Consider the following 8828-nt stretch of genomic DNA (forward strand, 5'->3'; position numbering starts at 1 on the left):
CGACCCATAAACTGCTTAAACATCATGTATAAAATATATCTGTCATGACTGAATATACTTACAACATTTTAATAGAAAGTGGCATCTTCCCTAATAAACAAAAAGATGTAAATGTAGGTTTTATGGTTATAAAGATCAGTTATTCATGAATCATATGATTTTGGAAGATTGTTACAAACGATATAAGAACTATGGCCTAGATAGACTATAAAAAAGCTTTTGATTGTCTATTACATGGATGGATTGAAAAAAGTTTGAAAATGTATAAAATAGCACCTACTCTTTGAAACTTCTTATCTGTAAGTATGAGATCACAGAAAACTACACTGACTTTGAATAGTGAAAATATATCTTTGAATGCTGATGTAAGAATTTCATGTGGCATTTTCCAGGATGACTCTCTATCACCACTTTTTTTTCATCTTGCCTTAATACCTCTTTTGAAATTGCTCAATGATGTCCAATATGGCTATAAAATTTTTGATAAAAATATAGATCATCTCTTTCACATGGATGATTTAAAGCTCTTTGCAAAAAATGACCAACAACTACAGGACTTACTAGCAATTGTAAAACAATTCAGTGATGACATCAGGATGAAATTTGGCCTAGATATATGTGCAAAAGCTACCTTTATCAGAGATAAAATGAAAGAAATATCATTAAGCTTGACCTACAGAATGTTATAAAGGAGTTAGAACAGCAAAGAGCAACATTCAGTGACGAGAGAAAAGATCAGGAAAGAATATTATCACAGGGTAAGAGCAATACTCAAGACAGAGATGAATGCAAGAAACAGGATTAAAGCAATCAATACTTTAGCCAAACCAGTTGTGACTTACAGTTTCAATATTATTAACTGGTCAATTACTGAAATTTGTAATCTTGACAGAAAAATATGAAAATCGTTGACAATGAATAGAATGTACCACCCTAGGGCAGATATAGAAAGACTTTACCTGCCAAGAAAAGAGGATGGCTGTGGACTTTTACAACAGGAATTGACAATGAAGAGTGCCACAACTGGCTTAAACACTTACTTGAAAAACTCTGATGTCTGAATGCTAAAACTTATCTTAAAGCATGAAAACAAGAAAACCTCACACTAGAAACAAACACAGAAAAAGCTATGTATGAAAACCCTTGCTAAAACTCATGCTTTAGATAATCTTACTGATAAATGGCAAGAAAAACCTCACAATGGCAAATACCCAAAGAGAGCTAATAATACTGATGTTGACAAAGCCCTTACTTGTTAATGGTTAGTGTCTTCTGGCTTAAAATCAGAGACAGAAGGGTTTATCATAGCAGCCCAAGATAAATGCCTACCTACAAGAAGCTATCAGGCCAACATCTTAAAGAATGGCAGTAGCCCAACATGTCATATATGTAAACAACATCAATATCATGTTGTCTCCATGTCTCTTGCACTCACAGAGTATCTCAACAAGCATGATAGAGCAGCACAGTATATTCACTGGGTAATTTGCAAAGAATTGAACCTGCCCCATAACAAAAACTGGTGGGAACACAAACCACCTCCAGTGTTTGAAAATGATCACATCTCACTCCTTTGGAACTTTACTGTTCAAACTGATACAAAGAGAGATGCAAATAGGCCAAGCATTATATTGAAGGATTTCAAAGAAAAATCATGCCACCTCATCGATATGACTGTCCCAATCAACATAAATGTGTCTGCCAAGACCTACCAAAAGCTGAGGAAGTATAAAGATATTGAAATAGAAAATGGTAAAATGTGTAAGACAATGCTTGTTATCATAGGTGCCCTGGGAATGATAGTAAAAGGGACTAATTGCTACCTATCTTAGACACCAGGAAATCCAAAAATGGAAGAAATTCAAAAAATAATGCTCATGGGAACTGCTCATATCCTATGAAAAATATTGTCTATGTAATTCCCAAACATTCCCAAAACATTTTAATCAGTAAACATTGTCAAAAGTACTTTTAAACATACATGATAGCACCTCTTACTGTCGTCTTAAGATTACACTAGCATGTTGTCATCAAATCACTTTTAAAAGAAACTTCTAATTTTCTTACGTTTTGACAGACATTCTCTAGAATGTGCAAAACCAAAAATATGGCACTCTAGTCATAACACCAACTTGAATTGCTAACTTGTCCCTTGAAGTCTCTGGGTGAGACTTGGAGTCAACTTGTACAACTACAAAGCAAAAGCCAAACATAATGATATCGATTTAAATGTCTGTGCTGTATTACATGAAGATATTTCGCTACTGCCCCTGCCACTTCCCCTCCCAAGCTTTCAGTCATACTGTAACATCTCTTATCCCTAGACCACTGGGTGTGTCTTGGCAAGTGATTGTAACAAACATGCAGATTAAAAGTAAATAATAACAACAATAATAACTAGCAGGACCCATGGAAATTCTACAGTATAAGTCCATATTTGAAAGCATTATGTTAGTTATATTAAATACAAGCAAAGTGTTTCAAAAAATTCTTTTGATATCCTGCCTTTTAATAAGGATTGCTTATTTACCTCATTTGATAGATATGATGTGCTTTATAGTTTAAGGAAATAAAAGCTGAATTAAAAAGATAAAAATTATTCATATATATTGATTAAGTGTTTACTATTTACATCATCATCAACATTTCATGCATGTTTTCCATGCTAGCATGGGTTGGACAGCTTGACAGGAACTAGCAAGGCCAGGGGCTGCACCAGGTTCCATAGTCTGTTTTGGCTTGGTTTCTGTCTGGATACCCTTCCTAATGCCAACCACTCCACAAAGTGTACTGGGTTCTTTTCACATGGCATCATCCATCACCAGTGCTTTTGATGTGACACCAGCACCCACACCAATGCTTTTTATATAACACCTTGGTTTTAGGATCTCAATTCTGTTGTGGTTGATGGGTGGGTCTTCTCAAGTATAGCAATGTGTCCCATATCTTGGTCTTCTGTCATTTCCTTCATAAGACCCAATGTCTTAAGATCGGCCTTTAATACTTCATTCTTTGTCTTCCTGGGTCTCCCTTTTCCATAACTTCCCACCACTTTAGGTAATCAGCACTTCTTTGTGCAACTGTCCTCATCCATATATGTCACATGACCAAACCAACGCAGTCTCCTTTCTTGCACACTGTATCTAATTCCTCTTATGCCCAACTTCTCTCTCAATACACCAATGCCCTGTTGCACTTGCACACTGACATTGCACATTCAAGGGAGCATACCAGCTTCATTTCTCTCCAGCCTTTGCATGTCCTCAGCATTCAGGTCCCATGTCTTACTACCATGCAGCATCATAGTTTGTACACATGTATCATATACTCTTCCCTTCACACAGAGAGATCTTTGGTTGCCAATAGAGATAAAAGCTCTCTGAACTTTCTTCATCCCATTCTTATTCTAGAAATTACACTTTCTACACAACTTCCTCCACTGCTAATTAGATCATATAGGTAGCAAAAATTATCTATAACATCTAGGGAACCATCAGAACATTTAAGGAAATCAGTTTCTTGTGTATCTGTGGCCTTTATGACTGCCTTAAATCTTCCACTACAATTTTGTTAAATGTTGTTCCTGAGCTTTATTTATTGTCAGAGTGTAGGACAGTCTTACATGGAACTGAACAGATTCCCAAATGAAGGTTGCAGTCATTTGGAGCAAGCTTCATGTGAGGTATTAGGAAGAGCATTCCTTCATGAGCACCTGTTATTGAAGTGACTACAATGCAATTATTGTGGAGGTTGACACATCATACATGTAGTACATTCTTTATATTTTCTTTTCTTTTACCCTTTTTTCAGTCATTTGACTGCAGCCATGCTGGAGCACCACTTTTTGTTGAACAAATCAACCCCAGGACTTATTCCTTGTAAGCCTAGTACTTATTCTATCGGTCTCTTTTTGCCAAACCACTAAGTTACGGGGACGTAAACACACCAACATCGGTTGTCAAGTGATTGTGTGTGTGGGGGGGACAAACACAGACACACAAACATTCATACATACATATATATCATCATCATCATCATCATCGTTTAACGTCTGCTTTGCATGCTAGCATGGGTTGGATAATTTGACTGAGGACTGGCGAACCAGATGGCTATACCAGGCTCCAATCTGATCAGGCAGAGTTTCTACAACTAGATGCCCTTCCTAATGCCAACAACTCCGAGAGTGTAGCGGGTGCTTTTATGTGCCACCAGCAAGAGGGCCAGTCAGGCGGTACTGGCAATGGCCACGCTCAAATAGTGCTTTTTGTGTACCACCTGCACAGGAGCCAGTCCAACGGCACTGGCAACAACCTCGCTCAAATGTTTTTTCATGTGCCACCGGCACAAGTGCCAGTAAGGAGATGCTGGTAATGATCACGTTCGAATGGTGCTTTTTACGTTCCACCAACATGGAAGCCAGTTTGCCGCTCTGGCAATGATCACGCTTGGATGGTGCTATTAGTGCTCCACTAACATGGATGCCAGTCATCGAATTTGATTTCGATTTCACTTGCCTCAACAAGTCTTTGCAAGCAGAGTTTAGTGTCCAATGAAGGAAAGGTACGCATAAGTGGGCTGGTTACACCTCTGGTATAGGCCACGAGGTTATGGTCTCATTTGGCTTGCTGGGTCTTCTCAAGCGCAGCATATTTCCAAATGTCACTAGTTATTGCCTCGGTGAGGCCTAACGTTCAAAGGTTGTATTTCACCACTTCATCCCAGGTCTTCCAGGGTCTACCTCTTCTACAGGTTCCCTCAACTGATAGGGTGTGGGACTTTTTCACACAGCTATCCTCATCCATTCTTGTCACATGACCATACCATCGCAGTCGTCTCTCTTGCACACCACATCTGATGCTGCTTAGGTCCAACTTTTCTTTCAAGGTACTTACACTCTGTTGAGTATGCACACCGACATTACACATCCATCAGAACATACTGGCTTCATTCTTTGCGAGCTTACGCATATCCTTAGCAGGCACGGCCCATGTTTCACTGCCATGTAGCATGGCTGTTCATACACATGCGTCATACAGTCTACCTTTTACTCTGAGCGAGAGGCCCTTTGTGACCAGTAGAGTTAGGAGCTCTCTGAACTTTGCCCAGGCTATTCTTATTCTAGCAGCTACACTTTCAGTGCACCCTCCCATGCTACTGACTTGGTCACCAATGTAACGGAAGTTATCAACTACTTCTAGCTTTTCTCCCTGGAATGTGGCGGAAGCTGTTCTCTGCACATTTTCAATGTTTATTGCTCCTGAGCTTCAGCCACATACAAAAACTATCTTCCCAGTTAGCCTTCCTTTGATATTGCTGCACCTCTTATGTGTCCATAGCTTAACTGGGTACATCTTAATATATACATATGTATGGCACATAAAAATCACCCACTACACTCTCAGAGTGGTTGGTGTTAGGAAGGGCGTCCAGCTGTAGAAACTCTGTCAAACCAGACAGGAGCCCAGTGCAGCCACTGGCTCTCCAGACCCCAGTCAAACTGTCCAACCCATGCCAGCATGGAAACGGATGTTAATCAATAATGATGATGTTGAAGATGATATATATTCACACATACATACACACACACTCACTTTGCAAACAACTTGCACATGCAAGCGCTATCAGTTGAAAGCTCCACACTCTGGATGCCAGCAAGTGTATGGGGTCATAAGGAGAGAATGGATGCATCATTGCGCCCCACCCTCTCTCCACACTGAAATGAGGTCTCACCTGTTAGACCATTTGGCTCTCAAATTTCGCTCAATATTCTTCTAGCCACTGCTTGTCCGCTCTTTTTAACCAAATCCAGTGGCTTGCCTTTTCCACCATAGTATGGATATCACTCATGGTGGTGAAGCATCAGCTAGCCGTCGGCCGCCCTACTGGATCCTGTTGTGTCCACTACTCTGATTGGTTGGTATTGGCGCAATTTGTCTCTTGCACTGTTATGCGCCAATATGCAACCCAACCAATCACAGCCTTCTGATAAGGTAGTGCTTTGTGAGTAAATTTGGTTGATGGAAACTGAAAGATGATACGTATCATCATCATCATTTAGCGTCCGTTTTCCATGCTAGCATGGGTTGGACGGTTCAACTGGGGTCTGTGAAGCCAGAAGGCTGCATCAGACCCAGTCTGATCTGGCAGTGTTTCTACAGCTGGATGCCCTTCCTAACGCCAACCACTCCGCGAGTGTAGTGGGTGCTTTTTACGTGCCACCCGCACAGGTGCCAGAGGGTGCTGGCAAACGGCCACGAACGGATGGTGCTTTTACGTGCCACCGGCACGGGGGCCAGGCAAGGCTGGCAACGGACACGAACGGATGGTGCTTTTATGTGCCACCGGCACGGAGGCCAGTCGGGGCGGCGCTGGCAACGGCCACGAAGGCGAGGCTGGCAACGGTCACGAACGGATGGTGTTTTAATGTGCCACCGGCACGGGGGCCAGGCGATATTAACAACGGACACGAACGGATGGTGCTTGTATGTATATATATAGATAAAATAAATTAATAAATATATATATATATATATAAAATAAATTAATAAATAAAATAAAACATGCATATATACATACATATATGTACGTACCCACCTCTACATGTATATATACATGCATATATGGGTACAGGACACCAAAAAAAACGTCGAACACAATGAGAAAGGAAAACATAAACACAAAACCAAGGAAATGGACATTTTTCTTAAACAATGAAAAAATAGAGTACAGGACATACAATGCAAGGAAAATTCCCCTTCTTCAGTCGCCTTTGTTTCATCTACTCCACATTTCATTAATAAAACTGTCGACACTTGACGGCACGGGTATGCTAGTAATAATAATAATGAACTTATTGTATACACTGCTCAGGTGCACTACAACTCGTCGGAAGAGATTAAAAACGGGAACAGAAAACAGACATTTAAGTGAAGTAAAGAAAGCAATAAAATATAGAAGTACATACACAGTGCACAGAATAAAACAAAAATAGTGAACACTGAAAGTCGTAAAGAGGAACGGATTTATAGGCACGTCAGCAAGTGTTAGTGTATTTCGGAAAGCATTGGATATTTAGAGGATACAGTGTCCTGACTGCTCACAACTGACGCCTGTACTATGCTTCGACAAATTCTGAACCTAAAAAAAAAAAACTTTTCGGAAGTCATGTTCTCGAGTGGTGAGATATTGTTTATAGAAAGGTGACCAAAGCTGCTGGAAGGAAAAACGAAATGTAGTGAAGACGGGAAAAATATTAACTAAATGATGGATGGACTGAATGAAAAAATATAAGAGTGTCATTGGGAAAATTTCTTTTAACGGAGATGAAAGAAAATAGAAAGCGCGTGAACAAGAAAATGAAGTAAAAATTAAGAAAAGAATATTTTAAAAGGTGTATGTGTGTGTAACAGACCAATCAGAAAGAGAAAGAAACCAGGTAGGGAGGATTTGAAAGTAAAGGGAAGTGGTGGCGAGTTATAGTTGTGAGTATGGGATAGAAAGGTTAGAAAATTAAATTGATTGAATGGAAGCGAGAGAGAGAGATGAAAACCATACGAAGTGAAAGACTTAAGAAAGGTTTCCGTCTGAAATTGTATATTAATATATTTATACGTTTATAGATGGCAGTTAAGTGGACAACAGGTGTCTCATGTTTTAATATTGACACTATGAAAGTCTCTAAAGTCACGTTAAAACGTCCTGCCACTCATATATATATTAAAAATAAAAATTACAACGAAACAGCAGCATTAACTACACCATCTCCCTTGCCTCTCTCTCTCTTTCTCTCCTCACACACACACACACGCACACAGACAACTCCTCCTTTTCCTCCTTCTGTCTATTCCGTATTAAAACCCTAACTAGTAGTAAACTTGATTCTCTAATTACTGAAACACGTCGTCAGTGCGGAGTGGATTGCGGTCATCTCCGTCCACTTTGGACAGTAAATATGCTAGATTACTGCCGAAACGACAGAGCAGCAATGGATAAATGCTCAAGACGAGTTGCTTTTATTAAGTTTTTAAAAGAAAACAGTTTATTGCTTCTAACTTTAGTAAGTGTGATTGCAGGTTTTATTTTAGGTCTCGTTATCCGATCAGCTCAGCCTTCAAATGATGCAATCATGTGGATTGGTAAGTTAATTTTTATTAGATCGTTTTCTTGTGTGTAAACGTTTGATTAACCCCCGAAGGTGGCCCTCATTGAGCAAATTTATCTTTAAATGCATGCTTACCGTTACCATGCCGCGTACCGACTACCAACCCATATGTCTGTATGCGTGCATATATATATATATATATATATATATATATATATGTATGTATATATGTATATGTGTGTGTCCCAACTTTGTTCCTCTTAACTTTCAGAAAAATGCATGTTTTTCAATGAAAATTTTTACAAATACTCTTCAGAAGGTGTAGATTTGTTTGAGTTGAAAAAAACTGGTGGATGCGCACACATACATACTGACATAGACATATATATATATATAATATTTTTTTCTGAAAATTATAGGAAACAAAGTGACAGGTGGGGCGCACTTGTGCATATATATATATGTGTGTGTGTATGTACAGGTTTAGCGATGTAAACAGTAAAAAAAAAAAATGGAATTCAAACTCTGTGTGTGTGTGTGCGTGCACGGGCATGGCTAGGTGCAGGCGCGGCTGTGTGGCAAGAAGCTTGTTTCCCAACTACATGGTTCTGGGTTCAGTCCCACTGTGTGGAACTTTGGGCTAGTGTCTTCTATTATGGCCTGGGGCCGAGCAAAGCCTAAAAATATGCGGAAAAATACGCATATTTCATTTCTGAAAAAAATTTCC

At 39.5% G+C, this 8828-nt stretch overlaps 1 long non-coding RNA gene across 1 annotated transcript; it reads right to left on the reverse strand.

The window, feature by feature from the left end:
* Window positions 1-2506: 2506 nt before the first annotated feature.
* Window positions 2507-3585, reverse strand: LOC118761020. Its single transcript, XR_004997105.1, has 3 exons — window positions 3561-3585; window positions 3165-3166; window positions 2507-2624 (listed from the first exon to the last, which is right to left on the reverse strand). It is a non-coding gene; the product is annotated as an uncharacterized LOC118761020 (long non-coding RNA).
* Between the last annotated feature and the right edge of the window lie 5243 nt (window positions 3586-8828).

The sequence above is a fragment of the Octopus sinensis genome, unplaced genomic scaffold (assembly GCF_006345805.1).
Source record: "Octopus sinensis unplaced genomic scaffold, ASM634580v1 Contig04997, whole genome shotgun sequence".
NCBI lineage: Eukaryota > Metazoa > Mollusca > Cephalopoda > Octopoda > Octopodidae > Octopus > Octopus sinensis.